Source organism: Arvicanthis niloticus, chromosome 1, assembly GCF_011762505.2.
Source record: "Arvicanthis niloticus isolate mArvNil1 chromosome 1, mArvNil1.pat.X, whole genome shotgun sequence".
Taxonomy (NCBI): Eukaryota; Metazoa; Chordata; class Mammalia; order Rodentia; family Muridae; genus Arvicanthis; species Arvicanthis niloticus.
The window spans coordinates 159,242,624-159,259,116 of NC_047658.1; the positions used below are offsets into that span (position 1 = coordinate 159,242,624).

Consider the following 16,493-nt stretch of genomic DNA (forward strand, 5'->3'; position numbering starts at 1 on the left):
TTTTTTAAATACATAAAAATTCTTGCATGATTATAATGTAGAATTAATGGTGTCATTCCCTTAAAGCATATTTGTATAGACAGCCCACTGAGATGAAATGATCCTCTCACTGAGGCAAACTGCAGTAGTTCTGTTACCTCCTGAAGAGACTGTTCCTGCTTGTTTGGAGTGTGTGTGTGTGTGTGTGTGTGTGTGTGTGTGTGTTGTTTCATTTAAAGTCTGTTAAAATCTGTGTTGTCTCCTCCTTCAGGAAACTTTTTATATACAATGTTTTTTTTTTTTTTTTTTGTCATTTCCACTTTGATATGAATTAAGAAGTTACTACTTTTTTATGAAAAGGAAATGTCCCAGCAGTTCCGGCACTTGCTGCGAGAGGGGAGGCTCTTGGAACAGTCCCTTTTCCCTGCCATGCACCATTTGAGCACATGACTGTTTCCTTTGCTTGGAGCTTGTCTTGTTTGTATGTGTGTAATCACACTCCTGCCCATGCACCCAGGGTCTTTCTGCATCCAAGCAGATTGTTTCTAGTATTCTAAATTCATTCTAAAGTGGGGCTGGGAAAGTACTCTTCCATATTACTGTGAGTTATCGCTGACCCAGAGTGGCCACTCTACACATATTGTCTGTGCCTAGAACACTGTGTCAGTGTTTCTTTGCTTGACTAACTTTTCTTTTTAATGTACTGTTTGTAGGACATATGAGTTATAAAGCATTTTAATTCCATATACTCCCTTTTGACCTCCATTGCCTGGGATCTGGATTAAGTGCCTTGTCTGTGAGTCACATCATGTTCTATGAATGGCAAGAGGAAAATTCGGATTTCTAAGTTATACTTGTTGCCACGGAAAGAGGCAGACTAAGTTATACTTTTTTCAGAAGAGGCAGACTCTGTATTGTGTGTACAAGTATGCATTCAGGAGCTAAAGCTACTTGATCATGCTTGCTACAGCCTGTTTATTCTAACAACAGACCCTTGGGGTTCTGTATTTGGGAACATGGTAACTAAAGGCTACCTGTGGACTCCCCAAAATATTGTCTTTCATGGGCTTGCTGAGACTTCATCAAAGAGGCTTGCGTGGCCGTACTGCACAGGCCCAGGTCAGAGGGTGAGTGTGTGCTGGAAGTGGGAAGAGAGGGCAGGAGTGCTGGAGCTTGGGAACAGTTGTATGTTCAGATTGCTGCTTCCTGTTCAGCTGAGGAGAAAGTCCTGTAACCTCGCTGTTAGCTAAAGAGAGGCCTGTAAGCTTGGCAGATCACAGCTGTATCCTGTGCCTGGTGTGAAATTGTATTTGCTTCCCCCTGTTCATTTAAGTTTTTCTGATTTCCTAATACATTAAAGTTTATTTCAGTGTTTGATGAAGCAAGAGGTTGGATAAGTGCCCAGACAGATGTTAATATAAACAACACCTAATACTAAATTGTAGGCACACAGAAAATTACAAATGGGGTTTGGGTGTTGTTAAACTTCAATGAAAAGGAGAAGGGCCCCAGAAATTTGTATGTATGTATTGGTTTTAGTTTTCTCTGTATATTCCTGGCTGTCCTGGAACTTAATATTTAAACCAGGCTGTCCTGGATCTCAGAAATCCACCTGCGTCTGCCTCCTGAGTGCTAGAATTAAAGATTAATTCCATGGCTGGCTTTTAAAATTAATTTATATAGCATATTTTAAGGCATATGTGTGTTTTTCTACATGTATATCACCTGCATGAGCACCACATAGATAAAGTTCCAGTGGAAGCCAAAGAGGGCATCAGAATCTCTGGAACTTGGAGCGTGAATAGTTAGTTATGAGCTACCAAGTGGATGCTGGGAACTAGATCTGGGTCTTCTATAAGAAAGAGCAGCCAATGTGCTCTTAACTTCTGAACCATCTCTACTGAATTTTCTGTTTTCTTTTTCAAGAAAAGGTTTCTCTGTGTAGCCCTGGCTATCTTGGAACTTGCTCTGTAGACTAGGTTAGCCTCAAATTCAGAGAGCCACCTGCCTCTGCCTCTGAAGTTTGAATCTCTCTCTCTCTCTCTCTCTCTCTCTCTCTCTCTCTCTCTGTCTGTCTGTCTGTCTCTCAGTACAGGGTCTGACTAACCCTTGAATTGATAGAGATCTGCCTATCTCTGTCTCCTAAATTCAGGGATTAAAGGTTTGTGCCACCACTTCAGTCCTAGAATAACATTTTAAAAGTAAGTCTCAGAAGTACATGGATGCTTTAGGTTAGGCTACTACATACATGGACCTCCATGCCTAGATTATTTTTATCACTTTTGTTTGTTTTGCATGTGTGTGTGTATGGATGTTTTCCCTCCATTGTATATCTGTATCACATTTGTGCCTGGTACCCAGAGAGGACAGAAGAGGGTCTTAGATTCCCTGGAACTGAAGCTACAGACAGTTGTGAGCTGCTGTGCGTGTACTGGGAAATGAACCCAGGTCCTCTAGAAGAGCAGCCAGTGGCCTTAACTGCTGAGCCACCATCTCTCCAGCCTTTTTATGTAGTATTTTTAATATTGCATATTTATTTTTAAATAAATGTCAGTTTATTTGCTCTTGATCTCAGCTCTTTCTCACTGTTACTTTCTTCTCCATTCACCAGATTGTTTTGTTGGATATAGTTCTAAACTGACAATTCTCACAGAAGTTGGAAATTTTTGTTATACCTCTTTAATCTTATTTTGAAGTCTGCTACAAGTGTGTCAGTCTCTTGTAGGTGAGACATGCCTCTGAGCTTCTAAGTTATTCCCAACCGTGTTTTCCTTGACTCTGGCTTCTCCCTCATCTCCTCTGTTAGTTCTTTTGGAGTTAACAGTCTCTATTTCATATTCTGTTTAATTCTTCCATTGTTTGCAGTTCTTGGAGAGGAGGAGGGTGTTTTGTTGTTTCTCCTGGGTTTTGTTTGAACTTGTGTGCTTTGTCATTCTGAGTTCTGTAGTTGACAGGGTTCAAGTTGTGGTCATTCTTAAGCCATCTATCTGTTATTAATTATCAGTTGTCATTACTGAAGATGGAACCCAAGGCCATCCATCTTCTAAGTAAATGGTCTGCCACTGATGGAGTTAGGACCAGTCTGTTTTGAGCACAGCCCTCTTCTAGAAAGGAGACTGCTTCCCTTTTGCAGGATGTGTCAGATTGCCATGGGCTATCTGAGACAATATATTCTTCTCTCGGCCAAGACTTTTGGACCACCTGGTCTATAAATTCCAGATAGAACACTGAAAACGTTCTTGTGAGAGAGAGAGAGACGACCTGTTCCAGGGTCTTAGGAGAGATCCTCCATTTTCCACTCACTGTTCTGGGGAAAATAGAAAGCAGAAGGCTTTTTCATTTGGGTTTGAATATTTACTGTTTCAACAGTTTTGCTATTCCAACCCAAGGTGGCCTCAATGTCTTTCTGCCTCCGCCATCCCTATCCACAGAGCAGACAGGTAGTTACTACCATGCCTGCCTCTGTTTCAAGTGTTTGCCTGTTTTGTTTTTTTTTTTTTTTTAACATCTCCTGTATCCCTGTGTTAGTGGACACACGACATTGTTGTCTAAGTTGTCAGACATGGTCTTACTTTGTAAATCAGGCCTAACTGGGACTTGAGATGCTCCTGCCTCAGCTTTCTTGGGGCTTTGTTCATTGTTAACTAGTGATGTAACTCTTCATAATTCCAACTTCCTGTCATTTTTTTCAACCCTTAATTATTAGTGAATTTTAAAAATCGGTTTTAGTTAACATAAAAATTTATCTGAAATACACATGAAGAAAGAATTTCTGCATCCCTGTCTCCATTTGTCAGTTAGAAGGCTTCCAGTTCCTCACTGTGCCTGAGTCATTATCCTTTCCTACGTTTTAGGCAGTTTATATTGGGATGCAATTAAATGTCTAGCATTTCTGGAAATGACTCTATAGTCAGACTCATTTTCAGAGCCTGGTTGAGTTTCAGTGGAGCACTTGCCTGGTTGGTTCCATTTCCAGCACTCCCCACCAAACCAAACCAAACCAAACCAGACAAAAAGCACTTCTGCCTGACCTGACACCAGAAGAGCTCAGAGTCTGCTCTTCAGTGTCAGCTACACTTTGTTTTAATCTGAGCAGAATGTTAGTGCAGGAGGCACCTGTGTTCTACGTTAAGAATGTTAGTCTAGGTGCACCAACTGCTTTCTACTTACCAGGTTCATCTTGACTTCTGTGTCACAGGAAAAGCAAACATTGGTGAATGGATGGTGCTCTTTCTCATCTCTGTAGACAATAGAAGTTAAGCTTACAAGAATGAACAGAGTTGATTAATGTAGTAAATCATCCACAAGAAATGCCTCACTAAAAGCTTGAAGTACCTCCTCACTGGGAAGGATTGCGCAACCTTTCAGTTACACAGAACCCAAAGTGTTCACTTTCATTAACTTTACTTTCTGAGAGTGTAGCAAAGGGAATAACTACTAAAGTTGAAACCGGAAAAAAAAATAATTTGCTTCCTACAGAGTCCTTTCTAAAGTCCGTCTTGTGGCTTCTAGCCACACAATTGAAAAAGTGTAGTGATAATCACTTTCCATTTAGAGGTTGGTGTGTGTGTGTGTGTGTGTGTGTGTGTGTGTGTGTTCATTGCTCTTCTTAAGCATATGACTTCAGACATATTAAGTAGAACCCTTTACCATGGAGCTTCAAGTTTAAAAGCAACTCCAAAGGTAGCTTGGGTTTTCTCTAGCCTCGCTCCATTTTGTCACGTGCTGTATTGGAGCTATGGGAATCAGTTTAAAGGAGTCAAGAGTTGGTGCAGATTAACAGCTTGGCGGCTTGGAACCCAGCAGAGGCAAGACCTGCTTATCTTGAAATATGTTTTAAATGCCTAGCCATTGAGACTTGTTGTTTCTATAAGCTGCCAAATCTAAAATCAGAACAACAAAAAGTTGTACTTATCTAGACACCCCCAAATTATTGTCAGTATAACTTATTTGGGCCTTGTTATTTTAAGAATGTCATAGTTAGTGGGAGTAAAATGTTTTATTTTTATAAAATAATAATGTCCTGAATTAACATGGACTTTTACTTTTCTCTGAGTTCTCAGTTTTTCATTGTCCTCTATGAGATATACTTACTGCCTTTCTGAAATACTAAAAATGCAGTTATATCTGCTTTGACTCCCTTTATCATAGTTCTGTGATTTAGTCATTCATTTTTAACATATTTTTAAAAAGAGAGCCGTTTATACATAAACTTGTCCTATGTTAAAAATTCCCCTTCTCTTTCCCTCTTCTACCTGTAGGATTGTACAACCTTTCAGCTAAACAAAACCAAAACTGTTGACTTGCTCAATGCCCCACCCCTTGAAGTCAGCCGCACAGCTCCCTGTGGGTGTGACCCACCACACTTGATCTTCTTATCTCCTGCCACCACCCTGGTGCTCACAGCCCTCGTGCTTTCCTTACACCACCCAGTTTGTGGACCGCCCCAGAAGCAGTTGTTTTTGTGGCCTGCTTTTCCTTCTTCTGTATATTCTGAGGAAGTTAACTTACACGATGTCTTAAAGATACATGTATCATTGAGAAATTTCTGCTCCAGGATTAAACTTTTCTGTGTGAACATTTCAAAAGACAAGATAGTTTTTCACCTTGCTAGAACTTACATATTACAGGTACGAACTCATAAATGTAAATCATTTATGAATGGCTTTTGCTTATGTAAACTATTTGTTCCCCAAGAGTTGGCTCTCCTCTCCCCCAGGATAATGTGATTAAATGCAGGAGAGGTTGTATTTAAAAGAACCTAGCAAAGACTCTAAAGAATTTACATAATATCAATAACTCTACCTTAATTTCTCTTTTGAAGAGACATTACTTAGCTATCTTAAATCATTTTGTCTCATGATGGTGTGCTGCAAGTGATCATGCTCTTTAAATGGGGAGCATGTATATACTTTGTGTGAACATAAATATTAAATTTTCATATCAAAAGTAACTTGATCAAAATATTTAATCATCAGTAATTTGACATAATTCCTTTCACTTTTATAAAAGAGTCCTTTTCATCCTTTTAGCCCTCACCCCTTTTATTTCCAGAGCTCAGTGTCAAACTGAAGGCTTTCCTAGGGCTGTGCCTGTCACTCAACTACATTCCCAGCCCACTCCAGATGTTCTTTTTCCCAATCCACAAAAGTTAATTGCTTAGGGTTTGGTTAAACAACTGTCTTCAGCATCTTTTCCCTTCTTCTCACCCCTTCCTATAAAATGTAGCCTTTTATGCTTGATACCTGTAAGGTCTTCAGCCTGTTGACTGTATCTGCTTTCCTACATTGAGTGTGCCTTAGTCTCCTGACCTTGGGATCACCGTGCAGCCTTCCTGTGCCTCTTTCTGAAGTAACAATGTGCAGACTACAGTTTGAGCAGCTTCACTTATTAATTAACTAATAATAAGTAATTCATTGGCTGAATTATTTGTATGTCATTGTTTAGCCCAGGGTAAAACCATGGATTGTTCCCAAAAAGCATGTGAATGGCTCTTGGATTTCTTTTCTTAGCATGCAGGTCAAAGGTTAAAGTAACAGTATAAGCGTATGACACAGAATTTTGTAAGTTGCCTAATAGAGTGTAGGCTCCTTGTAAGTGAAATTATACAAACCACTGTACACTGTAAACCAGTGACGATTTCTTTAACATCAATTGCAGTAGCTCATATTTCAGTGTAAAGTAATGCTGTATGTAAAGTACAACCTTAAGAAGTGTATTGTCTGCCTATCTCCCTCCCTCTCTTATAGCAGATATGCTTTTTAAATCAAGTTCCAACAAAGGCTTCCTGGAATTTTTCCCTTTGGGTCTTTTCTCTGAATCTCTAGTACATGATCGGTACCACAATACTACACTATTACTACTGTGTAAGAAGTCATCTCCTCGTATGCACTGAGTTGATGACATTTTTGGGTCAGAAGCACTCTTTTGGTTTTTTTTTTTTTTTTTGCAGTCTCTGCCATGAGACTGGAGCATAGTAGGTGTGCAATAAATTGTTGTTAGTAAAATAAATGAATCCAAGCAGAATGTAGAAAAAATATTTTATTGGTGAATTAATTGACCAAGTTGGACTTTAAACATAAGTTTTAAACATCTAAAGTCAGAGTGACCACTTGGTAAGTACACTGTAGATTTATCATAGAGCAAGTTGATGCTTTAGTCATACCTGGGGGAAAATTCACACAGAGCTGTATTTATAAAATAGTTTTGTTTTGTTTTCCTATCATGCTGCCAGTTTTCCAAGTAGCTGACAAATCTACTAGCTATAGAAGGGAAAACACCTCAGGATACTTTTAGCTGAAAACAGAATTATGCTGCAGAATGAGGGTGGAGATGAGAGAAAAGTGTCTAAACCTCTTTCTGGTCCTCACGGGAAGAGCAGCTAAGTGCAGCATCTAAAGGATGGTACGTCCTTATTGTGTTGTCAGTCTTTGAACTTGAGCAGTGGGCCTCACAGAAGGTTGAGAGATTTATGGCTGTGTGCATTTATTTTTACGTTTTTGTCTGTTATCTCACACTGGGGAGACTTAAGCAGAAGGATAAAGAATTCATTGCTAGCCTGGGTTCCATAGAGACTTGGACATCCGCCAGGACTACAGGGTGAGACCCAGCCTCAAAAAATTAAGAGTGTTGTTGTTTGTTTTGTTGTTTTATGGTGCTGGGAATCCCACTCAGAACCTGGGAAAGCCTGGGCAAGTACTCTCTCACATCCTAGGTTCTGTATTTGTATGGTTTACTTTATTCATAAATTCACTTATTTTGTGCAGTAGGGATTAATGTAGGACTTTGTACATGCCACGCAAGTCTCTTAATACGAAGCTGCACTCCTAACACGTTTTACACTTTCTAAAGTTTGAGACTGGGTCCATTAAGTTGCCTAGGCTGGCCTTGAACTCACTCTGTAGTGCAGACCAGGAACTTAAAAATACTTCTAACTCAGCCTCCCAATAAATAAACCACTAGACCCATAATCTTGGGGTATTTTTAATAGTACATAATTTATTTGCTCTTTTACTTTTTGTCTTTGTAAAATGTGTGTGTGTGTGTGTGTGTGTGTGTGTGTGTGTGTGTGTATGTGCGCGCGCATACACAGAGGTCAAAAGAGGGCCTTGGATTCTCTGGAGCTAGGGTTATAGGTACATGTGGCATGGGTATTGGGAACTGAACTTGAGGCTGCTGCTGGAAGAGAAGCTTAATTGCTGAGCCCCCTCCAGCCCCGCCTACCTGTCACCTTTCCTCTGTAGTCTTTGTCATCATCAGTGATGCATATTGGTTTCAAAGAACCGAAGCCTGCTTTGTTGTTGCACAACCTTGGCAATATAGTACAATCTTACTAGTTTAACTTTTGTTAAATGGGGATTATGGCTAATCTCTACAATTAATAATTTGCAAAATATCAGTTGTCTACCTTGGTAGGCTTGGTTTGTTATGGTCTAGGAAAATGAAGGCCTATTTTCAACATTGATCATCTTTCATTTGTCCTTAACTTCCTCTTTTAGAATTGCTACATTTTAAAGCCTCTGAGTAGTTTGTGTTTGTTTTGTTTTGAGACAGGATTTCACTATATAGCTCTGGCTGACCTGAAACGTGCTACATAGACCAGGCTCTAACTCACAGAATCCACCTGCCTCTGCCTCCTGAGTGCCAGATTAAAGGTGTTCATCGCCATTATGTCCAGCCTACGTTTGAATCCTGGGTTCTCTCATTTAACAATTAGTAGTCTACCAAAGCGTTACAGAGGCAAAGGGTATCATTAGCATCCATAGTATTTGTGCTGAGTGGCCCTGCCTTCCTTTAAGTTGCTCAGCATCAGATGTACCAGTGAGTGGACAGGCGTGAGTGGATGTAAGGAGTGCCGTGCTGGAGGGGAGCAGAGGCCTGGGAAGCTTGAGGACTTAAACTGTAGAGCGGCTGCTTTCCTTGCAACGAGTCTTCACGGGACGAGTAAGTAAAACCTTTGTCTTCCTCAGATGAGAAATTAGAGGACAGAGCAGAGGGATTGGCAGACAGGAGGAGGTAATTTATCTTCTAAGTTACCAAGGGTTGCCTTGTTATGTATCACCCCTCTAGAGAAACAGAAACCATGAGAAAAATAAAAGCTTCTCCTGGCCCTCTCATGTTCAGAAGTCTCACTGGAGCCGTTGGACAGCAGACTGCTCTCTGAAGCTGACCCCTACCTGGAACACACCGCTATCAGCTTTGGTTACCTTTTAAATTTTACTCCCTCAGCTAAATCTCTTGCACAATTTGCTTGTCCCCCAAATTGAGCTTTTTTTAAATCAAGAGTCTAAATATAAAATAAGACTATTGTAAAAATGGCCTATGATTAAGAAGACACTTAAAGGGTTGTGTTGTTTTTTTTTTTTTTTAATTACAGCTTTTATATGTGTGTGGTGGGGGTGGTTTCAAAGATCAGAGGGTAACTTGTAGAAATTGAGTCTTTTCTTCTGCCCTGGGGTCCTAGAAATCAAACCCAAGTCATAAGGCTGGACAGCAGGCCCTCCACCCGCAGACACTTCTCACCTACCGATATCCTTATTTTTTATCTCAATTCCACTGCTTGCACAACCTTACTTGCTTAACCTCTCTGGTTTCAATCTCCTCTGTAGGGTTGTATGTAAAGTATACGACAGTCTCCCTTGTTTCAGTGGCACTTCCCTGATGACATCTGTGTGCTCATTTCTGTGCCAGGCCTGTCACTACACCCTGCTATCTTCTTACTTCTCATCTTCTGGCACTTTGCCTTCTCACTGAGTGTTCCACCTTAGTTTTTACAATGAAACAGCAAAGGTGTAATTTAAATACCAGGGACTAGAGAGATGGCTCAGCAGTTAAGAGCATGTCCTGCTCTTCCAGAAGACCTGAGTTTGGTTCCCAGCAACCAAATTGGGCTGTTCCAGCCTGGGTACAGCAACCATCTAACTCCAGTTTAGGAGAGTTAGAGACCTGTCCTCCATAGGCACCTGCACACATATGTACATACACACATACAAACACGTATACATAAAAACAACATAATAGAAATAAAATGAAAACTTATAATAAGTTAATTACTGGAAACTCATTTTTAAATTTCCTATCAAAGGCCTTCATGAGGAGTCTTGTTAATGTTAGCTCAGCCCGTAGGCTGTGGTTAGTTTAGTCTAATAAACAGCGTCCACAGAACCAGGTTTCCTTAGCCATCTTGTAGGTGGGGAAGTTCCTTCCCCTTGGGTATTTTAAGCTAGACTGAGTGTCCCACAGAGCTAGATCTTGCCAGACAAAGGTTTAGTCGCTAATGGTTATGCCATACTTCTAGAGGTAATGTCACATGAGCAGAGATAATTCTCTTTCTCCCCTGTATGTTGTCAACTAGATGACATTTACTGGGAAGGAAAAAGGCCCATTTTTGGTAATGTAGGCCTATTTTCAGTCTACCACAAATTTAAAGTGCATTCATTTAACAAATGAAGCTCCAGGCTTCAGGACTTGAGTTGAGGCAATTTCTTTATTATGCTGGATTGAATTGTGTTACCAGAGCCTGGTGGGAGTGAAGGGGCAGAATGAACGGCCCTTCATTCGAATTATGTTGGAGAATAGCCAAGGATTGGGAGCACCTGAACTCTTGTGTAGCTGTCCTTGAGGTGAACAGAACGGAAAGGTGACTGTCCTGAGGAGTGAGAATCCAGTCATTGAGAGATAGCCAGTTCCTCATTTCATTAAAAAACAAAAAGCAAAGGCAACAGTAAAACTAAAATATATTTTAGGTTTTAAATACTATCTTTTTCTTTTAACTTTCATAATAACTACTCATAGCCATTTTATCTACTGAAAATTAATTTATTTTATACATAAAATATCGTATAACAATGGTATTTTACAAGATTTACATGACAAACATTTAAGATAAGATGGGAGTTGAAAGGCAGAGAGAGCGGGCTCCTTTTCTTTTTAATTTTTGTTTTATGTATGTTGATGATTTGCCTGCTCGTATGGCTATGTGATAGCATCAGATCTTGGAGTTACAGACAGTTGTGAGTTGCCATGTGAATCCTGGGAATTGAACTCAGGTCCTCTGGAAAGACCAGTCAGTCCTCTTACACACTGAGCCATCTCTCCAACCCTGAGGGTGGGCTCCCTTTTGAGTTATTTGATCCCACACTGTGGCTGTTAAGCCCTCTGGCATTCAAGATGCTTTCACCTAAAATCTACAAAGCTGATGAGTGGAAGGAAAGAAAGTTTCACTCCTTGACCATTACCCTAGAAGATTGGATCTGTAAATATGTTAATCTTTGAAATGACAGACATTTGTGTATGTCAAATAATGTCTGAACTAACTAGAAAAACTTGCTTTACTGCGTAATTGTGGTATAAGTACCTGAGAGCTTTTACATTGAAGGTTTGGGGTGTGCGTGTGTCTGTGTGTGTGTGTGTGTCTGTGTGTGTGTGTTCAAATAAGTATTAGCCTTATTTAACTATGGGCCATGTGGGTTCCTAAGAATGTCACACCTTGTCTATGCCAATAAATCAGTGTGTCCATTCTTGTTTTAAATCTGATGTCATTGGCAGATTTTCCTCTCTGTTGGAAGGGTAACACTCAGAAATGAGAAGTTTTAAAATGTATTTCTTCTCTCTGTGATTGGGGTATTTTTGAGTTTTTAAAACTATGAAATAATAATGACAAGTCCTAAGAAAACCGAATCTGGATTTCATTTTGTCTCCGGACTGTGTGATCTTAGGCACATTCCTGACATGTCACAAGCAGCTCATGTCTCTGGATGTGCAGTGTCAGTTTTCAGTAGTTGAAAGCCCCAAAAGGAAACAGACTGATTTTCCACGCACAAACAGCTGGGCAGCTGTGGATGGAATTAATTGCTGATATATATTGGCCGTGGTTTTCTTCTCCTGCTGTTTCCTGTGCAGCTGTGAAAGTGAATTTTGACTTGAAAACAGACATTTCCAGCAGCATGAAGCCAAAAGGTATTAAGTGAAGATTCTTCTAATACGTAATAAAAGCTGGCACCTTTGGGCTGTGCAGTACTGGGTGATGTGATGAGGGACAGAGGTTGGTAGCAGGTGATTCATAATTACACAAATGGTGGGAAGCAACTAACCAGGGTACTGCACTGTGAAAGGAGGTTTGGAATGGTTACTTTTTCATTTCAGGGGTGACCTCATAATCCTAGAAAGGCTAGATTAGTGAATATCCCCTTCATAAGGTCCTTAAAGAGGGTGTTTCAGGCCACCTCTCAGAATAGTAAGATGTCCAGTATTCCATAGTGATTTGTTCTTTCAATATGAGGTTATAACAGTTGTGGAGGGTAATAAGACACTTATCATTAAACATTTTCCTGGGTTTCTCGCAAAACCTTTTCTGTTGTTTGTTTTACATTATATATAAAATATTTATGACAACATTAAAAAAATATGCTTGGATATTTTAATCAGTGAAACCTATTTAATTGTATGATTATAGAATGAAAAATTAGCTTGCACCTCTGAGTGTATATGTGCAGAAGTGGTATTTGTTCAAAACTAATTAAATAATTATTATTTAATAATAAATTTATTACTGAAAATTATTTTAAAAGATTTTTATATAGTACTTGTCTTTGTATTCTATAAAATACCTTATTTGGAAAAAAGTCATACAATAAAATTTTAAACTAAAATTCTTATGAAATTTGCTAGTAGATCATTGTGAAAATTTTTGAAGTATGATTTATTTTAATGATCATCAACAAAATTATTTTTTCTTTTATGTACACATTTAATGACATACCAAAGGAAGTCCATAAATCACATCCTTTTTCCTTTATATATAGTACATGTGCGTGTGTGTGTCTGTGTGTGTGTCTGTGTGTTTGCAAACATGGGCTCATGTATGGAGGTCTGATGATAATTTGTAGAAGTCAGTAACCTCTCTTCACCATGTATGTCTTGGGAATTAAACTAAGGTCATCAGACTTTTAGCAGCAAGTGACCCTACCCAAGGAGCCATCTACTCACCGGCATCCTTGTTTTGTTTGCTAATTGGAAATGTAATGTTTTTATTGTTTTGGTGTTGCTAAAAGTAGAGGATTGGTAAGAAGGAAAACATGGATAGTTTGTATTATGTTTAAGTCCCCTAAAGTAATATTCTAGAGCAAGGGATGTTTCCGACACCTTGAGATATGTAAAAACTGCTGTTGCTAAACTTAGAAGCTGGCATGGCTAGACTTCCTTAACAGTAGTCCACTTCCACATGCCCGTGTATGCGCTGAGTAGCATGGGCTGCCTAATGAGTCTGTCTCTTCTCAAAAAGAAATGAGCCTGGAGTTTGTGTCATGGCAGGAAAGCTATCTACAAACATGGACTTTTCCTGTGTCTCTTTGAGAAGAATTAGCCAATGAATTTTGATTCTGGGGCCCTGGAAAATGCTGTGGCAATATTAATGTGCAGTTTGCTCTGACTGAAATCTGTCTGGGTGTGTTGTTTCCCCCAGAGTGGGCTCCACCCTTGCACTAACCACACTGTGTGGATATCTTGCTGCTTAAAACAAAGATCATTTTTAGGGCAGCATTGCATCAGAATTGCCACACGAAAACAAGTTTAAGAAATGTGCCGAGGCTTCTGGGGTTTTGTAAGTAGTGGCTTGTGTATTCTATTACCAATAGCTCCTAGCTTAGGTGGGAACGACGCTGAGAAGGTTGGCTAGTCCCGTGCCTGGCACTGGCAGCATGCAGTACTTGTCTTTGGAAGTAAGCTGTGGCTCTCACTCAACTGGTTATTTTATTTTAGGTCATTTGTCTGGTTTTTCTTTTCTTATGCTATTTATCTACTTGGTCTTACTCTTCTTTGTGGTTATCATTGACTATTTAAAGGAAGGAAAATACTATAGTCTACCAAGTGTGCAAATTTTCTAACGTTAAAGTGTTAAAAGAAGGGTTTTGTACAAAATTTATTACTCACTTTTACAGCATAATTGGGCAGTACTGCATTTCGAGACATCGTGGCATGAACTTTGTGTGTAAGAGTGGGTTCATTGAATTAAAAAAAGGCAGCCTCTAAAGGGCCTTTATTTCTGTCATAATGATGCTTTGTCCTATTGCTGTTGGGTATTTGTTGGAAGAGCTGGGGCAGGCTGCAGCCCAGAGTTCTGTTCCATGCCTAGGCAGTTCTGTCGGTTCCGTGCCTCTGTGTTCTCTCTAAAGTTTGTGACGTGAATGGTAAGTTGAACTGTAGAAGAATTATTGTTCAGTGCGGTCCGTGTTGAGCAATTTTTTTTCAACCTCTCTTCTCAGAAGTCTGGGTTTTGTTTGTAGCTGGGTTTTAAATGCCTATAAAGTGTTCAATTATGTACTGACCAAAGTAGGCATGTTGAGAGAGGCCAAGATTTGTGATTTGTTCTCTGTGTTATTTGTTCATTATGTACTCTTTCAGGGGTAGACACACCCATTCAGTGCAAGCAAGTTTAACAGCCTGCCCCCACCCCCAGTCGAAATTCTACTCAAATGTTGAAACTGACAGATTTCTGTAGGGCTTTTGGGGTGACATTTTGTCATCTTTTTTGTTCTTAAACTTCCTGTCAGCACCTTACTTCAGCTTCCTCTATCACTTGTTTATAAGTTAGCTGTCTTCTAACTTGGCCAGGAGGGAAGAATAAAGTAAGTCTGCTGTCATTGAAGAAGGCAATCAAGAGACAGGCTTACTTTGGACATTATGTTCTTCACATATGAAATTAGGAATCCCAGTTAGCCCTCCTAGATACTTTCCAGGTTAGAGGGCTCTAAATCTCTTTGTAACAAAATATACTTATCCAGAAACATCAATAGAGACTGTATTAGAACTGAGCAAAGATTATTTAGCTCACAATTCAGGTTCATTCTTATAAACAGCAAGAAACCTAAAGCCCTGCATTAGATGTAGCTGTCAGGAATTTAAGACATTTGTGTTCTAGTATCTGAGATGCTATGTATTGGCTCATCCAGAAAATGGATTCCAAGTGGAAATGTGGCCAGATTGTCTGGCCTGGCTGTTTACCTTCCTTGAATACCTTCTGCACTCAGCCTGCAGTTGTTATCTGTATAGACTTGACTAAGTAGCTTTTAAACTTTCCTCCAATATATTTTGCATCGAGACCCAACCCACACATGCATCACCTTATCTTGGTAATAAATTTCTCATGTAATACAGAAAACAATCTACTGTTTTCTGTTTCATTTTGAAAAATATTGACTTTAGTCTACTGAACCATTCTGCTTTACCTGTAGGAAAAGAGAATTAGACTTAAGCTTTCACAGTTGTGCCAAAGCAAAGCTTGACAGCCAGTTTGTTGTTAATTGTGAAATTAGACCATTTTAAAATTTGTTTTTATTTGAAACTTTTATTTAAAAAATCAATAGTTAATGTCTACTAATACTCTTATTTTTCTTAAAATTACATAATATAAAAGAAGATTAGTGACTATTTTTACCAGGCATGTAGATACCTATCCCCAGACCTTCAGACCTTTCCTGTTTGCTGTGGGAATGCTGGACACATTTCTCCTCATTCATGCCATACTTGTTCAGGAAAACTGGCACACACCATGACGTGGGAAGGCTGGAAGGTCTTCTCTAGAGAAGTAGCTGTGATGGGCAAGTATGACTACGCATGGGCTGGGACAGCCCTTCATCTTCCTCAACCAAGAAGTTGCTGCCCAGGGCTTTACAGTTCCCCTCTGCTCCAGTGCACCTTGTGGCTGATGGTGGGGGTGGTGGTGGTGGTGGTGGGGGGGGTGGTGGTGGTGCTGCTGCTGCTGCTGCTGCTGCTGCTGCTGCTGCTGCTGTTCTCTTGTCATTGCTGTACACGTTGGATTTGTTTATATTGATCAAACTTGTAAAAAGATGAAGGAATATAAAAGCATATTTGACAATCTCTTTATTACCCTAGTCCCCTGAACCTTACTCCCCAAAGAGTAATTTCTTTTCTATTTCTTCAGAAATTTCCAATGAATATGTGTATATGAATATGTCTGCAATTTAAAAAGTCATCAAATACTTAGATGACTTTTTAAATTGCATGTAAAATGGGCTATATATACATACATATTATGTATTTAGCTCCTCCTTGGTGAGAGGCTGTCTAGTGAATGCTGTGTTGTACTTCCTTAGCTCAGATGGGCTCTTGACTGATCAGTCTAGTTTTGATGCTATCTGGACTATTCTAGATTGCTTCCCATGGATTCCCTCTGTTGGGTGTGCTTTTGCTTCACTGCCTCCATTTTGAGACAGATTCTATGAGCTGTAGTGAAGAATGACAGTGCTTCGTGAAAGCAGATCCCTCATCCACCTTCTTCATCTGATTAGACAGCCAAGAGTAGGCCTCGTCCCCAGCCACACATGGGAGGATAAGAACTGCTCCATGGGGGAAGAGTTTTCAGTACAATAGTGAAAGAATGTTGGATTTGAAGCCTGGTAACTTGAATGTGAGATTATGGGATTAGAGATACCAGGTCACTTCTTTTTATCCTTTTTTTTTTTATCATTTGTAAATTGAGAGACTGGATAGATTAG

At 39.7% G+C, this 16,493-nt stretch overlaps 1 protein-coding gene across 9 annotated transcripts in view; it reads left to right on the top strand.

Annotated features, from left to right (window-relative positions):
• Window positions 1-16,493, top strand: part of Add3 (adducin 3) — a 107,364-nt gene that overhangs the window by 38,697 nt on the left and 52,174 nt on the right. The window contains exon 1 of one of the 9 annotated variants that reach the window (XM_076924204.1): window positions 13,434-13,579. The exons of the other annotated variants lie outside the window; for them this stretch is intronic. The gene's annotated coding sequence lies outside the window, so the exon portion shown is untranslated. Of the gene's footprint in view, window positions 1-13,433; window positions 13,580-16,493 lie in introns of those variants that run through there. 9 annotated transcript variants of the gene reach the window in all.